Source organism: Monodelphis domestica, chromosome 4 (genome assembly GCF_027887165.1).
Source record: "Monodelphis domestica isolate mMonDom1 chromosome 4, mMonDom1.pri, whole genome shotgun sequence".
Taxonomy (NCBI): domain Eukaryota; kingdom Metazoa; phylum Chordata; class Mammalia; order Didelphimorphia; family Didelphidae; genus Monodelphis; species Monodelphis domestica.
Genome location: NC_077230.1, coordinates 181110534 through 181128777, shown reverse-complemented (window position 1 = coordinate 181128777; position 18244 = coordinate 181110534). Strand labels below are relative to the sequence as shown.

Sequence of the window (18244 nt, the reverse complement as noted above, 5' to 3'; positions counted from 1 at the left end):
TGATTGATCTCCTTTGTAAATTGTCTTCATGACATTTGGGAGGATAAAATCTTACGTTTATCAAAGCTATTAAAACTTAAAAGCTTAAAACTCCACTAAGACGTTTGGAACATCCTGTACTAATGTATAGGCAACCACAGTATATGCTTTTGGTACTTCCACCCATAAACAGCCTACATTCTTCAAAGTGACTTAGTAATTTCTTTGTTAGTCAGATAAAATTTTCTCCAAGAAAATGATATTACAGGGAGCTGGGTGGCATAGTGGAATGAGAGGTATGCCCGGAGTCAGGAGAATATGAGTTCAAATTTGATCTCAGATACTTTCCAGTTATGTGACCCTGGGTAAGTCATTTAACTCCATTTGCCTAGCCCACGCCCTTCTGTCTTAGAGTTGTTAGTAGGACAGAAAAAATGGGTCTTAAAAAAAGGAAAAAAAATGATACTACCAAATGTGTTACTTTTAAACAATAGTCCAGTCTCTACAAATACTACCACATAGAAAATCAAAGTTCATTTGTACAGATTGCATGGAACTCTTGAAAGACCTGATTCTAAGTACTTGAGGCAAGATCAGCAAAAGAAAAGATTCTTGTCTTCAAGAACCTAAAAATCTAGTTAAGGGGACAACGTATATAGACAAACACCTGATTTAAGGGATATAGGAAAAAACATGAAACAACTAGACAATGATAACTAGTACAAGATAATCCAAGCTATATATTAGGTGCTGAAGGGGCGTGATGTAAAAAATTAATCAGAAGAAAACCGAAGTGAAGATTAACTCATACAACAGCCAGTGGTTGGAAAATGAAAATTGGACCAAATTCGTAGCATGTGTTATACTTTCTACTTATATCATTAATTATGCTGTATATATTTGCAAAATGGAGAAGCTAACATTTGTAGAGATTATTTTAGAAATTGTGCCTCTCCCTAAAATTCACTTGAATTTTGGAATGGGACAGAAACAGTAGTGATTCTTCTCATTGCTTAGGAATTTTCTGCAGTAATGGCTCCACAAACCATTGTAGCCCAGGGACTTGGGAATCAGCAATGAAAAATGCTGAAATTGAGTTTCACCTCTCCCTGCCTTTGCTGGCCTTCTTGTAGAAGATGAAAAAAGTTAGACAGTGCTGGAATAGGGAAGGAGGGGCCTCAGATAATCCATAACTGACAAACCCAATTCTGAATTAGATGTATTCGGATGAAGAGGAGTTTTGTCTTTAGTACATTTTTGCATTCCATGAGCAATCTATCTCTTCCCAAAAACTTTTATTTTTCCCTCACATATTCTCCTGTCATTCTATCAGTGACTTCCTTCTGGCTCAACATCCTAGTATACTGTTGTTATTCTTCCTGGTGCCATTTATTGTTATGGAATTTTCTAACTCTTAAGTTCCTCATCAAATTTGACTATCTAGTATGGCATTTCTTTATTTTATTTTATTTTTAAATTCTTATCTTTCATCTTAGAATCAATACTACGGATTAGCTTTAAGGTAGAAGAGGAATAAGGGTTAGGCAATGGAGGATAAGTGACTTGTCTAGGGTCACACTGAGGCCAGATTGGAACTCAGCATCTCCCTCTCTAGGCTTGGCTCTCTATCCACTGAGCCTGGCCACCCTCATGCCATTCCTTTATGATTCTATTCTTTTTTAGATGTCAGCTAGTTAATCTAATGAACTAATAAACATATTAGTATATTATCCCTTTCAGGTAACCCAGAATAAGGGAACTTTAAAAATTGAAAACACTTTAGAGGATCAACTACTCTACCCTCAAAAAAAGAAAGGAAAAAAGATCTAGAGACATGAAATAACTTGCCCAAGGTCAGATAGCCATGTAGGAGTATAATTGGTACTAGAAATTAAGTCTTATAGTTTATTATTATTATATATATATATATATATAGTGTAATATGTACATATTTTCATAAGACTTCTGGGGAAACTCTAATGGTGCCATGGCAAACCAATAGGAGGGGTATAATTGTAGCAACCTTCAAATCACTTGCCTACTGCATACAGGTAAGATGGGCCTTGGAGTCAACTATTTAGGTTATAATCATTATATAACTCAAGTCTACATGATGAATTTTTTGAATATTCTAATATTAAAATTTTTTTCTATCACCTACATGACTTTGGACAAGTCATTTCATGTTCCTCCATCTCTTTCCTCATTTACAAAACAAGAGAGTTAGCCTAGATGATCTTTAAGGTTTCCCCCATCTCTGACATGCTCTAATACTCTAAAAACAATGGGAAGTTAATGAGGAGTTATCTATATGTTAAGGAAAACATTTCAGAGCAATTAGATCAACTATACGAGCTGCTGTGAGGTCTATCTGTCACCATGGTATATATACATCCCTAAAGCCAGCTCTACATTTTGCAGGAATAGTTGAGAAAACACACTGAAAATGTGACAGTGGGTGAATTCCAAATTCAACACAACCACATTATCTTTTTTTTTTTTAAACCCTTACCTTCCATATTGGAGTCAATACTGTGTATTGGCTCCAAGGCAGAAGAGTGGTAAGGGCTAGGCAATGGGGGTCAAGTGACTTGCCCAGGGTCACACAGCTGGGAAGTGTCTGAGGCCAGATTTGAACCTAGGACCTCCCGTCTCTAGGGCTAGCTCTCAATCCACTGAGCTACCCAGCTGCCCCCACAACCACATTATCTTAATCCTCAAAATCCCTTACCCAGAATATCCTTGTTGTTACTTATGATACCAAGAGTGTCCCCATTAACCTAGATTTAGAAACTTAGCACCCTCTTCTTTTTTGAAACCCTCACTTTCTGTCTTAGAATTAATACTAACTATGGGTTCCCAGGCAGAAGAGTGTTAAGTGCTAATCAATTGGGGTTAAGTGACTTGCTTAGCATCACACACCTTGAAGTATCTAAGGGCAAATTTGAACCCAGGACCTCCTATCTCCAGGTCTGGTTCTCTATCCACTCTAGTCACCCTTAGAATCTCCTTTAAAAAGGAGAGTTGCATTGTAGGTTGGTGTGCTATACTCCAGTCAGGAAGACCTGAGTTCAAATTGCTTTTGATACATATTAACCATTTGACTATGGGTAAAGAATTTAACTTGAGTCTTAATTTGCTTAACTACAAAAAAAAAAAGACCTAAATTCCCATTGATTCCCAAATGACAGGATTGTTTTGGGGCTCAAACAAGACAATGCATTGCTTTGCAAATGTATAAATGATATTTAATTGTTATCTGTTATGACCCAACTAATGTAATAACCAAAAAATTAGGTTTTCTATTCCCGTCTATTCTTATCTCTAATTCATTTTCCATAACCTGGATAAGATATCTTTATAATATATTGTTCTGATGACATCATAAAAACTTTTGGAGGCTTTGCATTACTTATAGGATAAAACATAAACTCCTTGCCCTAGTGATCAAGGTTCTCCACAATCTGGCTCCAATAGACATCTTGTTTTCCCAGACTTGTTTATCATTGTTCCTCTTCATGCACTCTATATATGGAAAAATGATATCTGTAATTCTTAAAAATCATTTTCATCATCATAGTAGATAGAAGAATTATTTTTGGGCAGAGGTTGGGGTATTAATTTGTTTAAGATGATATATAAAAAATCAAATGGGGGACAAAAAGAGAGGATGGAACTAAGAGAAATTTGAAGGAAGAAGAAAAATAGGATAAATTATACCACATAAAGAGGTACATGGGGAAGAATACTCTTATAAGAAGGGGAGGAAGAGAGTGGTAATAGGTAATACTTAAACCTTACTCTCAGTGAAATCAGTCTGAGAGGGATGAACAGCCAGATCTATTGGATTATAGAATTCTATCTTACCCTACATTATTAATATGACAAGGGAAGTTGAGAGGGAATACAAAGGAAGGGAGTGGGGAAGGGAGTAATAAAAGGGAGGGAAAGGTTGGAGAGGGGGTCTATTAATAGATCTTAAAGAGAAATAAGAGAGGAACAAGAAAGAAGAGGGTGGGAAGGAAAGTAAAATAAGGGTGGGAATTCGGGGGACTGATTAAAAATAAAACACTGGTGTAAAAGGAAATAGTGACAGAAGAAAGGTCAGGACTTAAAGAGGAAATAAAAATGATGGGGAATACACAGATGGTAATCATAACTCTGAATGTGAATGGGATGAACTCACCCATAAAATGGAGCACATAGCCAGTGGATTAGAAACCAAAATCTTACCATGTGTTGTCTACAAGAAACACACACAAGGCAGGTAGACATAAAGGTAAGGGCAAAGGTAAGAGGCTGGAGCAGAATATATTGGGCATCAACTAAGAAAAAGAAGGGGCAGGAGTTGCAATCATGATATTTGACAAAGCCAAAATAAAAATAGGTCTGATTAAAAGAGATAAGGAAGGGAATTACATTCTGATAAAAGACAGTATAGAAAATGGAGAAATATTAGTACTCAATATGTATACACCAAATGGTATCCAAAATCCAGATTTTTAAAGGAGAAACTATTGGAGTTTAAGGAGGAAATAGATAGTAAAAGTATATTAGTGGGAGACCTCAACCTTCCTCTATCAGATCAAGATAAATCAAACCAAAAAATAAGCAAGAAAGTAAGAGATATGAATGAAATCTTGGAAAAATTAGTTAATAGATATATGGAGAAATGTAAATAGGGATAAAAAAGAAATATACCTTCTTTTCAGCAGCACATGGTATATTCACAAAGATTGACCATGTACTAGGGCATAAAAACATTGCAGACAAATGCAGAAAAGCAGATATAATAAATGCACCTTTTCAGATCATAATGCAATAAAAATTATAATTAGTAAGGGTACATGGAGAGGCAAATCAAAAACTAATTGGAAATTAAATAATCTGATTCTCCAAAACTTGTTGGTTAAAGAACACATTAAGCATTTACTATGTGCAAAGTGCTAGAGACACAAATGCAAAAGTGATAGTCCTTGTCCTCAAGGAACTTACATCCTAAAAAGAAAGAATATACACAGAACAAAATGCTCATTGCTTATCTAAAAATTCCAAGTGTTACAAGTTTTTATCTAAATCTCAACTCAAAAGGATATGATAATCTACTCTCTAAGGTATCATTCCAGTGATTTCTCAGTCAAACCAAACCAAACTCAAATCAAAACATTCCTCTTTAATTAGCCACCAGTCCCTTATGTGTATTGTTTCCCTGACTGGAAGGCAGTTTTTTGAGGATAGGGACTATCTCACATTTTGTATTTGTATTTGGGACTAGAACAGAATAGTGGTGAATTTTATTATCTTATGTGTGTAAAAAACAAATAATACAGTATTGTTGTTTTGGTCTTTTTACAGTTTTATCTGACTCTCCATGGCCCCATTAGGGGCTTTCTTGGCAGAGATAACCCCATGGCAGAGTAGTTTGCTATTTCTTTTACCAGGTCATTTTACAAATGAGGAAGTTGAGGCAAATGGGGTTAAGTGACTTGCCTAGGGTCACATAGCAAGTCAATGTCTGAGACCAGATTAGAACTCATAAGATCAGTTTTCCTGACTCCAGTCTTAGTGCCCTATCCACTACACCATCTAACCTCCCCTCAACAACACAATATTACTCCTTAATATCATACCCATCCCATTAACCGTTAGAGAATACTAGTAATAACCATTTCCCCAAGCACAGACTTTTTAACTTCTGAATTCTCAGCTCTGAACCAAAATCAAATAAGTTTTATGTTTAGGAATAAATAAATAATACTAACCTTTAGTTAGTGGTGAAGTGAGGGTTAAATTAAAAATTAAAAGGCACAAAAGAAAACCAATGGTGATTTATCATTTATATGACTTTTATCCAAATCTCCCTTTTAATTAACATTTTATATACATATATTGCACACATCCACAAATCTATATCCATATCCATATTTGTCTCCATATCTATTCCCAAAGGAAAGTGAGCTCCTTGAGAGCAGGGACTTTGTTTCTGTCTTTGTAATCTCAGCATATAGCATAGCATCTAGCTCCTAAAACACACTTAAATGTTTCTTGAATTGATATGAATTGAATCTAATGCCTCTATCAAAGCAGCTGAGAGACATTGGTCTTTTCTCTGGACGGGAAAAGTCTTTTCTTCAGTCAGGAATTTATACACATTGGACCTAAATCTTATTTCACAATATTTGAAACAATAGTTCTCTGGCAACTCAGTGTATTCATCTTGGATCTTCCCCCAGAATCAGGCCCAGAGCCTACAACTCCTAATCCTTTCCCAAATTAACAAAATTGGCAGCAGCAGATGAAGCATCTATCAATGATGTGAACTTCTTTACATCCATATGTTCAAATAATCCATCCCCCCTTATAACAGGATCCTTGTTTAGAGAAAGGGTCAGTTCTGGCAGAGAAAATGGAACAATACTAAGCCTCAACTTTAGGAATCAGGGAATCTAGTAGTAAAAAAATTCCAGGATTTACACTCTTCCTGCATATCAATTCAAAGCTTGATGCTTGAGAAAATAACCAAACTGCGTTTTTATAGTCTCTCTTTTTGTTTCACAAGGTCCTCAAAAGGAAATGAGTCTCTTGGTTTGGGACACAATTGAAAATCCAACTGCATTTTCATGGATTCAAGTAGAACATTTTATCCAAAAAGAAATGGCTAAGAAAATGGACATGATTATCCATCTGGTTCCAGATAAGCTTTTATGTAAGTTCACATAAAGTCTTAGTGTGAACAAGGTTATTAATATCCAACAAACATTTATTAAGCACCTACTATGTGCCACAGTGTTAGAAAATAAGAAGGAAAAAAAAACCCTCCCAGTCCTTACACAGCTCACATTCTTTTGCCCTGCTAACTGTAATTTTCTAGAGAAATGTAAAAAAGAAGGTTTGGGGGCATCTAGGTGGCTCAATAGATTGAGAGCCAAGTTGAGAGATGGGAGGACAGTTACTTCTTAACTGTGTGATCCTGGGCAAGTGACTTAACCCTCATTGTCTAGCCCTTACCACTCTTCTGCCTTAAAGCCACTACATAGTATTGATTCTAAGAAAGTAAGGGTTTTTACAAAAAAGAAGAAGGCCCTGATGTGGTGTTGATTGTTCAAAAGAATAAGGGGCTAAGAATTCACCCCTAAAGTAAAACTGACTTAAGGGGAATTGATCTTCCATTCTAGTTGTGGGGAAAAAATCAGGTGCTAAACCGTAGCCTTGTTCCACTTGGGGTTCTCTATAACGTTATGATCCAGTGAATGACTTCCAGATCTCGATGCAGGGCCAGCTATAAATAAACTGATTGAACAAAAAATGGTTCCAAAATGAGCTTTTTCTAGTAATCCCAGAGTTTAGCGTCTTTGACCAGTGGGGATACCACTGTGTCTCTCTAGGTACATGTGTCGCTGCCTTCCTTCATGGTAGAAGATTAGCTGTTCTTCCTGTCCCCAGACAGCTATGAAAGCTACACACTTTCTCAGCGGTGCTGCTGGAGAGTATCAGCGCTGGTTCTCCGGCCGAGATCCTGCTCCAGCAATTCTACTGTGTGGTTCCAATAGCTAAATCCCTTCTCCAAGCACTTGCTGGTGTTCTATACTGCATTTTTAAAAGCTTCTTCTCCTTACGGCTTGTGTCTTGTAGAAAAGTCGTCATGCTTGTCTTGTGAAGGACCCTCAGAGCCAAGGACTGACCCGACGAAACCACAGCCAGGTTGGAAGAATATTGTGATTGCTGAAGGGGAAGGGCCCCAAGGACACAAGGCTGTGATTGTGGTCGAGGTGGGTAAGACAAACTGCAGGGCACACACTGCGGAGGGAGATCAAGAACACACAAGATTTGTGTTTCTCATCAGCTTTTTCCTCGAGCCAGAAAAGAGCCAAGCAAAATCATGCACTGACTTAAGCAATGCCATCTGTGGGAAATTGGGGATTTTTTTAGGGCTCCTCCCTCCATTCCTGCACTCGTAGAGCTGATATCTACACTGAACTCTCCCTGCGGTGTATTACAAGGATTCTGAGCCTGGTCAAAGGACAGAAAACGAAGCAGAAAGGGGACGACCCATGACTCTGTCCTGGGCTCTGCCTTGGTCCTCTCTAGTCCTCTCTAAAGAAGCTCTGATTGTCCTAAGACTCTCATGGTGGCTAACTTCAGAGCAATGCAATGAGCGCTCTTAACATCTATGGGACTCAATTTACTGATCTTTAAAACTGTGATTGAGATCCTTCCTTTAGAACACAGGGATATTGTGAAGATGAAATTACATCCGCAAAGGTTATGCCTTTGCCTAACAGACTTGGAACTGGAGGAAACCTTAAAGGACGACCAATATCATTCTCTCATTTTACAGAGGAAGAAGCTGAGCCCAGAGAGGAAAAAGGAATTTAGCTAGCTAGCCATACAAGGCAGTAAGTGAGAGAGTTGGTATTTGGATCCAGGTTCTCTTACTCTCAATCCAGCATTCTCTATACTCCACCACAAAGATCCCTAGAAAGAATTGACAATCAATTGACAAATATTGATTAAGCTCCTTTTTGCCAAGTGCTGGAGATGAAAGTACAAAAAAAAGAAACCATCTCTACTAATATTTTAATTCTGGGAACTCTATTAATGTTTAATACTTACTACATGGAAGCTTGAAATTCTTTTTTGCGCATAATTTTTAAATAGCCAACTTTCAATTAATTATCTAATTCCTTTTATAATAATCTGATCATACTTGTATAAAGTTATTTGATTACTGCTTCAGATGCTATTTTCCAGCTACTTTTCATTATATGCTGGTTGTAGCTTTCCTTTGCTCCTTTGCTCCGTTTCTTTTTTTCTCAAGAGGCAGAAAAAGGTGTGTTTTTCCTCACAGGGACATTCATTTTGTTTATCACTCTGCATTTCATTTTCCTCTCCTGGCTTTTCTGCCCAAAGGCTCCTCAGTGGTATGTGAGAAGAGCCATCCAGCCTGTCAACTTGCTTCCCAGACTACTCAGCCAAAAACCCAGGGGGAAAAAACACCCTGAAATCTTAGGCTAATCAGAAGCGGAGCTCAGGGAGCACGCAATTCTGATTTGTTCTTTCCTCTTCCAGATTGGAACTCTACCCTGTGAACTTCCTTAAACAGTTCATCATGTGGTTCTATCAAAGAAGCAGGGCTCACAGTTTCAGGTGCCACGTACTTAAAGAGTGAAACAAAGAGAAATCTTTTTAAAAGACTCCAAGTTTTTTTTTTCTGTTTTCCATCCCCCATCCACATTCCCATAGTCTCCTTCAATTTTCTATCTCCCTACCTTTATGAATATAATCCAAAACTGAGGGAGGGAAAGATCAGATTTCATTCTATTTACTCCCAGCATCCAGATACAATTCACCAAGATCTCCCTTAAATCTGTCTCTGCTTTTTTAAAACCCACCTAGATAGGATAGTGACTAAAGCACGATGTAATGCAAATAGCACAAGACAGATTCAGAAAGTGTAGATTCTAGTGCCAGTAGTCATATTGAGAGGCTCAGAGATTCAGACCTAGAAGGGACCTTACAGATCAACTTTTTTGCTTTTATAAACCCCAGTGACTTCCCCAAGGTCACCCACAAATGATACAGGCAGTCCTCTTACTCCAACAGTGGGTACTCCTTCTGCAGTTCTATGCTAGACCACTTTGATCTCTTTTAGTTTCTATTCTCTGATCTGTAAAAACCAAGAATTATACTCTGGGATCTTTAAGGTCTAACACAATGATTCTAGATTATGTTCATTTTTTCTCAGGCTTGTCAAATTCAGTAATAGCCTCTTCTTTCTTCATTTCATCAATTTAATTTTATAATCTAGAAAGATAAAGGAACATCCTCTCATAATGAAAATGTGTGGGAATGAATGAATATCCCTTGCACTCATGCTATTACCAGTATTAACAAGAAACTGACAACTCCTGGTTTTGTTTCCATTTTAGATTGCTCTAGAAGAATCTCAACAACTACCATCCACTTGCCACTTTGCTAAGTGTCTCATTTAAAAATATGATCAAATGAAAGATGAAATCATCGAAATCCCTCCATATGAACAGTACTTGAAGGACTGAGGCCATGGGGCAGGAGCATGAATTGCTGCTGCTCTTCATCTAGGTTCCTGCCCTGCTCTCTGGACCTGGACTCAATCACGCTGAGATATAAGGAACTCACGCACTCTCTAATCTTACTGCCTTCCAGGAGGTACCAATAAGACAGCAGGATGCTAATCAAAAACATTTGAACTTTAGAATTATACAGTGGAGATTTACTCTTGCCTTACTCTGTAGACTAAGTTCTAAATGCGGAGCCTATTTGCACATCTTTAAATACTGAACCTATTCACAACTAGCTCCAGCTTCAAAGAAAAAAAAAAGAAAAAAAGGGGCCCTTTCTCTTACTTACCATCACTGTCTGTTAACAACAGTTATTCCAGCATTTTAATAAGCTGAGAGCACATGGCATTGCCATGATTTAATCAGTCAAAAATGTTGCAAAGGAAATTAGAATTTGCTCATTGATTCTTCAAAATTCAAACTTGTTCCATAAAATGGATAAAATATTTAGTGGCTAGAGTTAGCACATCCTGAAAAAATTTGAGAATATAGTCCTAGTCTTACTCTTTCAATTAATGTGTATTTAATTAAAGATTAAACTGTAAGGTTGGTTATAACCCTATAAACTTCCCATATTAAAATTTCCAGGAACTCTGACAATCAAAATATTAATGCTACATTCCATGTGTTGTTTTAAATTTTTTATTATTAGTCAGACCACATCATTACTTAAGTCATTCTTTTTATCCAATGAGACCAATCTAGTCTCCAAATATTACTCCATTAATCCTCATCCATACCTCTCTCTGGGAAATTAAGAGGTAAGAGGTAAGTGAGTTATCCTTCTACATTAAATTACTTGTACATATCTACTTGGTGAAGAAATGAAGAAAAAATTAAAAATAAATAATCAATCCCTTCAGCATAATAGATACAGTGGAAATGAGACTATATCCAATGCCAAAGGAGCTGGATTTAAATCCCACCTCTGATGTAGACTACTTGGTTTGGGGAAAGTCTTTTAACTTCCCTGATCTCCAGTCTCCTCATTCCTAAAACAAAGGGATTGGATTGGATAGCCTTTGAGATTCTACTCAGCTTTAGATCTGGTCTTGACATTTTGCTTCTCCTTAAATTTCAATTCATTTTATTAGTGTACTGCTATCAATGATAAGAAAATCAATATTCTAAGTAGATATGATCTTGGCCAAGAAATTATGGAAGATTAAGTGGCTATGATGTAGGAGGATAGAAACACATAGATATTTGAAGGAAGGAAGGGAAAAAGAAAGGAAGAAAGGAGGAAGAAATAAAGGGAGAAAATAAGCATTTATTAAGTACCTACTATTTGCCAGGTACTGTACTAACTACTGTAAAACTATTATCTCATTTGATTCTCACAATAATCCTTGGAAAGTGATACTATTACCCCCAATTTACAGTTGAGGAAATGGAGGTCTACAGAGGAGAAGTGAATTGCCCAAGTTCACTAAGCTAATAAGTATCTGAGACCACATTTGAACCTCGACTCTACTAGGTCCAGCACTCTATCTTCTGTACCACCAAAACTTGTGAACTTAGAGGTCTACACTCAAATGTCCAAAAATAGGTAATGAGCTACGTGAACTAGAAAACCCAGTGCAAGGAGACAAAATTGACCTCACTTATCATTGAGCCTACATGGGATGACTTTTATGACTTGAATGTGGTTCTGAAGGACATAACTTATTCAAAAGAAGCTGGACAGGTAAAAGGGTGGCCTAGGGACAGAGTAATGTTATATATTAAGAAAATCCAGAAAACAAGACAGGGAAGTTTATGAAGAGTATTTGTATGATGGTCAATGGGAACAGAAATAGATATAATTTATTCATTAGAATATACTACAGACAACCTAGAAAGAAAGAGAAAAGCAAGAAGTTGAAGAAACTGATCATAAGTATGACTTGAAAGCACAAAAGAATAGTTATTGTAGTGATGGGGAACTCCAGTTATCCAAACAAATGCAGGATTCTTCCTTCTTCCAAAAAAATAGAGCAATTAATAATTGACTTGCCTTAATGGTAATTTCATCCTTGAAAGGGTAGAGGAACAGGGGAAATTCTATTATGGATCTGATTTTCACCAATGAGAAGAAACTGACGGCTAGGGTAGAAATGGTGGAAATCACGGGGAAAGTGGCTACTTCAACTTGGGATCTGTGATAAAGGAGAAAAAAGTTAAACATTGTCTTTCATACACATAAATTTTGGGAGAGGGAGGCTGCAGAAATATTATAGGTAGGTTCCAGTGGAGTAAAATTCAACAGGAACAGGGATCTCTCATGAATGCCCAAAGACAAGAACAATTCTGGTAAGAAGAAAAATGAGATATTGTCTAAAGAGACTGAAGTGGACACACAGGTAAGTCACTAATCCATGTGGATTTTTAGAAGACATGTCTAGTTCTCAGAGAAAGAAATTAAAATTCTCTATAGTTATATGGAAAAAGCTCCAAATCGCCATTGATTAGAGAAATACAAATTAAACCAACTCTGAGATACCGTCTCACACCTATCAGATTGGCTAACATGATCAAAAACGAAAATGACAAATGTTGGAAGGAATGTGAGAAAATTGGGACATTAATACATTGGTTTGTGGAAATGTGAACCTATACAACCATATTGGAGAGCAATATGGAACCATGTTCGAAGGGTCATTAAACTCTGCATAGTCTTTGGCCCAGCAATACCATTGCTATGTCTGTATCCCAAAGAAATCAGAGATAAGGGGCAAAGACCTACTTATACAAAATATTTTTAGCAGTTCTTTTTGTAATGGCAAAGAATCAGAAACTTAGGGGTTGTCCCTCACTTGGGGAATGGATGAACAAGTTGTGGTATATAATTGTGATGAAATACTATTGCTCAATAAGAATTGATGAACAGGATGAATTTGGAAAACCTGGAAAGGTTTGTATGAATGATGCAAAGTGAAGTGAACAGAACCAGAACAATGAATATGATAACAAAAATATACAATGATCAACTGTGAAGGACTAAACTATTATCAGCAAAGGAAGTTCTCATGATATCTACAAGGATCTCATGATGAAAAATGTTATTCACAGCCAAAGAAGTAACTGTTGAAATCTGATTGCCATCTTCTACTTTTTTCCTTAATGATTTTTTTGTTGTATGTGTGATAAGCGTCTTTTGTCATGACAGGAACAATATGGAAATGCGTAATGCATAAAAGCCTTAGTATAACTTATGTCAGACTATTTACTGCCTCAGAGAGTGGAAGGAAGGAGAAACTCTGAGTCCTATAATGTCAGAAAACAATTGTCAAAAATTGTTTCTAGATGTAACTGAAAAAAATCATATAATCAACTAATTATTTTTTAAAAAGCATGCCTTCAGTCCTTTTTGGACTGCTCATTCTGAATCTTCAATAGGAATTTTTTTGACCATATCAAAGAAACTTTTTCAATCTGGAAGCTCACTCCACCCCTGGATGATTTCTCACATTAGAGTCACCCTTTGCTCTTTTGGTTCTCCTTCTGATTGGCTGGCTCCTCCTAGGACCTCCATTTTAAGGAGGATGTCCAGGTCAACTATCTCTTCATTCTCCAAACTATTCCTCTCCAGACTCAATGAAGAGGTTCAAGTACCCCTAGCTGGATACCCTCATCTTCCTCAACCTTCACACTCTTTTTAGTTTTTTATGTGTTGTTTTCCCCCATTAGAATATAAGTTCATTGAGGGCAGGGACTATCTTTATGCTTGTATTTGTATTACCAGGGCTTTGCATAGTGTAACACATAGGAAGCACTTAATAGGTGTTTGTTGATTTGACATGTAGAGAATGGGGAAACAAGGGGAGATAACTTAGGAGGAACACAGAATTACAGAATCTGAAGGGCTCGAAGGCCAACCTATATCTGAAAAAAATAGAAATATAGGCAAAATTCCCTCTACAATGTACCTAACAAGTGGTCATCTAGCTTTGCTTGAGGATGTTTAATGAGGAGGAACCTGCCACTTCCAGAGGCAGTGGCTTTTCCATTTTTGAACACTTGAAATTAATAAGTAGTTTATCTTTATTTCAAACCTAAATTAACCTAGGTGGTGGAGTGGATGAAGTAGATTGTGTGACAGACCTAGAGTCAGGAAGAGCCTGACACAACTGGAAAACAGTTGAACAACAACAAAAATTTCTTCCCATTACTCCTTGTTCTGCCTTCTGAGGTTGGATAAAATTGTTCCAGATAACAACTCCCAGTACTGGAAGAAAGCTACCATATATACTCGTTAAGTTTATTGCTAAGTCATTCCACTTCATTTTTCTCATGTCAAACACTTTATGCAACCAAACAGAACATAAAGCAGCATCACTCTCTGTCTCCTTTGCTTGCCTCTCTTCCTTTTTCCTGCCTCCTAACTATAAGCACCCTTCAAAGTTTAGTCCTTGGACTAAGGTCATTCATTCTTACAGTTTTGATTGTGTGTGACTCACAGTTCTAGATCCTTTGTCCTGGCTGTTGTTGTTGAGTCATTTCAATTAGGTCTGACTCTTTGTGACCCCATTTGGGGTTTTCTTGGCAAAGATACTGGAGTGGTTTGTCATTTCCTTCTCCAGCTCATTTTACAGATAGGATACCGAGGCAAAGGGGTTAAATGACTTGCCCAGGGTCACAACACTAGCCAGTGTCTGAGGCTGGATTTGAATTCAAGAAGATGTCTTTCTGACTCCTAGTCCAGTGCTCTATTTACTATGCCACCTAGCTGCCACTTTGTCTTGGTTATACTTTTGAGTTATAACCTTGTCTTCCATTTTCTTCTGAGACTTTTCCATTCATATAATCTTCTGTTACTTAAAACTTAGCATGTTTCCAAGTGCTTTGCACAGTGCCTTCTGATAAATTTCTGTGGAAGGAATAAGTGAATGGCAAAAAAGCAAATTCACCATTCTTTCCCACCTTCCACCCCAGTCATTGCCACTACTAACATCCCTGTTTCTATCACTCACTCTATTCCCAGACACCCACCCTCCAAATCTTTAACTTGTCTCTTTCCTTCAGCTATCACATCCAGTAACTCAGCAGTTCAACTCTGTCATTTTTCCATCTTGCCTGACTCTTTGCGACCCAATTTGGGGTTTTCTTGGCAAAGATACTGGAGTGGTTTGCTATTTCCTTCTCCAGTTCATTTTATAGATGAGGAAACAGAGTCCTATTAATTCTTTATAGGTTGAATGCTGTACCTGGAGTCAAGAAGACCTTACTTCAAATGTAGCCTCAGCCAGCCACTAGCTGTGTGATCCTGGAGAAGTCATTCACCATCCTGTTTGCCTCAGTTTCTTCAACTATAAAATGGTGATAGTAACAGTACTTACCTTGAAGGTTTGTTGTAAGGATCAAATGAGATAATATATGTAAAGCACTTAGTATACAGTACCTGGTACACATAGTAGGTACCATATAAATTCTCATCTCCTCCCCCTTTCTTTATGAAACCTTATATCCATCAGTTTTATTCCATTTCCACTGCTACCACCATAGTTTAGGCTTTTATCACCTCATGTTTATATTACTGAAATAATCTCAAAACTTAGACTCTTAGAGTAGCAAGCTAAATTTTCACCTAGTCCAAATCATGAAGTCTGTCTACAATATTCCCAATAAGGTATCTCCCTCTTGTTAATTTCTTACAAGTACTCCAATATATCTTCCAGAATACTGCCAGATTGATCTTGAAATTCTTAGGTGACCATAAAGATCATATACTTTATTTGTATTTTACATGGGGGAAATGAGGTTGATAGAAGGGAAATGACTTGCCTAAGATTACATAAGTAAGTAGTAGGACAAGCCTTAGATATAGTCTTTTGAGTATATCATCTCATTAACTCATTAAAATATTTTATACAAGCCAGTATTCAAGTTTCTAATCATAACATCCAAGGCTAATGTGCTTTGACTAAGATTAACTGTCGACAAGTAATCTTTCCAGGAGTAATTGAATTGAAGGAATCTTCTGACTTCATGGAAACTTCCCTGTTGTTGCTTTTTGTCAGAGGGATGGAAATTCTCCTGCTAGCAAGTTTGTTAAGGAATGAAAGGCACATTCTTGTGGATCAATCAATTTCTTCTTTTTAGCAGCTTCCTATGGAAAAGGCATGGCTATAAAGTGAAGAAATAACTATTTAAAGCACAATAGAAAAACCAATCTATTCATAGTCGTAATTTATATGGCGCTTGGTGAGCCACAGCAGAGACTTAATAAATAGATATTTTAGGAGCTTATATTATAAATTGGAAGTGGAAACAGAATAGGAATTGAGGAAGTTTGGCCATGGTGGATCAGGAATCTCAGGCATAAGACTCTAGGTTTCACACACATTCCCTTTGTGACCTACAAACTTCTTTTGGCCACATCTGACCTGCCTACAGAGACCAATTGGCTCAGTCTTCTACTTAATGAGATGATCCTGGACTTTAGAGAGAAGATATAGGAATTGGGTAGACAGGAACTTGGAGGGGCAACTTTAATGCTTTTGGAAGACCATATCCATTAATGTCAAAGAGGAAAACAGTGGAGGATATGACTAGGAAGTGCTCAAAAGAAAAAAAAAAGGAAATTACAAGCAATCATATGACAAAATGCTCATCCATTAATAATAATATAAATGCAAATAATAAAAACATAATAACTACCTTGTATGCTTCAGAATGGCAAAGATGGCAAAAAATGAAAATGAAAATTGTTGAAAGAATGTGTGGGAATAAGCACATTAAGGCATTGTCATTGGAGTTGTTAGTCATTCTGGAAAACTATTTGTAACTTTGTCCCCAAAGTCACTAAATTGTGCATTCCCTCTAACAGAGTAATAACCCTTCCTAAAAGGCCTATGCCTTAAGGAGATTAAAGAGGAAATGGACTTATAGGCACAAAAATATTCATAGCAGCTCTTTTTGTTTTAGTAAAGAACTGGAAATTTAGGTAGTCCCCATTAATTAGAGAAGAGCTTAATAAATTATGGCATAATAATATTATTATATTGTGAGAAATGATGAAAGGAATACATTAGAGAAACTTGGGAGAACTTGTATGGATTGATGTGAAGTTAATAGAACCAGGAGAACAACTGACTAGATATTGCAAAGAAAAACAATTTTGAAAGACATAAAAACATTAATTAGTGTAATGACTGACATTAAAATATGATGATAAAACATTGTCACCTCTTGAAAGAAGAGTTATAGATGAGGTATAAAATGGCATATACTTTTTCAGACATGCTGAAGCTATATTAACATTTATGTAGTACCTTAAAGTTTACAAAGAGCTTGACAATTATTTTCTCATCTAATCCTCATAACAACCCTGGGAGGTGGGCGCTATTAGTGTCCCAATTTTATAGATGAGGAAACTAAGATAAGGTTAAATAATTTACTCAAAGCCACATAGCTAATGTCTGAGGCTCGATTTGAACTTGTCTTCCTGGGTCCAGGTTCAGTGCTTTATCCACTGTGCAATCTAGTTGCCTCCATATATATGGATTTGTTTTGCTTGACTATGCTTATTGATTATAAGGGTGTGTGTATATATGAGTGTGAGAGAGACAGACAGACAGACAGAGACAAAGAGAAAGAGACAGAGAATTGGGGAGAAAGTTAACTGAATGGGGCTGGACCTTAGCACTTCATCCCCAACAAACCGAGTCTTTACCTGGTCATGTCACTGCACTATAACTGGCCCATCTCATTATGGGAAATCAAGTCTTAAGATCAAGCCAAGTATATCACTATTGGTTTCTTCCTCGTACAAAATGAGGAGGAAGGGAAGAAGGAATAAAAAAAACTGCTATGAATTGATGTTGAGTCAATAATAACAAAAACTGAAAGCTTGAGAGCTCAGCTCTCCATTTTGAGTTCAGTTGACTCTGGAAAGTTCCCAGGTGAGAAGAATAGTGTCTACTTTTGATCCAAGAAAGATGACAACTGCCACCTTCTGATTCATGGTATAGGGTAAGGTGTAGCCATAGCCATTGTCGTTGAGAGAAAAAGGGAGAAGTCAGGCTTGGTTAAATCCAGCTAAAATTTTGTTATTGCTAGTCCTTCAGTAGGTCAATTCAGATGCCAATTGCTTTTAATTGAAAGACAACAGAGTAATTAAGGCAATTAAGATTTTGTTGTTCTGGCTGTTTTTCTCTAAAGGGAAAAAAAAGAAATCCTACATT

At 36.9% G+C, this 18244-nt stretch overlaps 1 protein-coding gene and 1 long non-coding RNA gene across 2 annotated transcripts in view; one reads left to right on the top strand and one right to left on the bottom strand.

Annotated features, from left to right (window-relative positions):
- Positions 1 to 10648, top strand: part of LOC103106667 (uncharacterized) — a 29128-nt gene extending 18480 nt beyond the window's left edge. The window contains exons 4-6 of the long non-coding RNA XR_008911229.1: positions 6539 to 6685; positions 7612 to 7748; positions 9909 to 10648. This is a non-coding gene — a long non-coding RNA (uncharacterized LOC103106667). The remainder of the gene's footprint in view (positions 1 to 6538; positions 6686 to 7611; positions 7749 to 9908) is intronic.
- MYO3B (myosin IIIB) overlaps positions 1 to 18244 on the bottom strand; it is a 700839-nt gene that overhangs the window by 144559 nt on the left and 538036 nt on the right. The gene's annotated exons all lie outside the window — the stretch shown is intronic.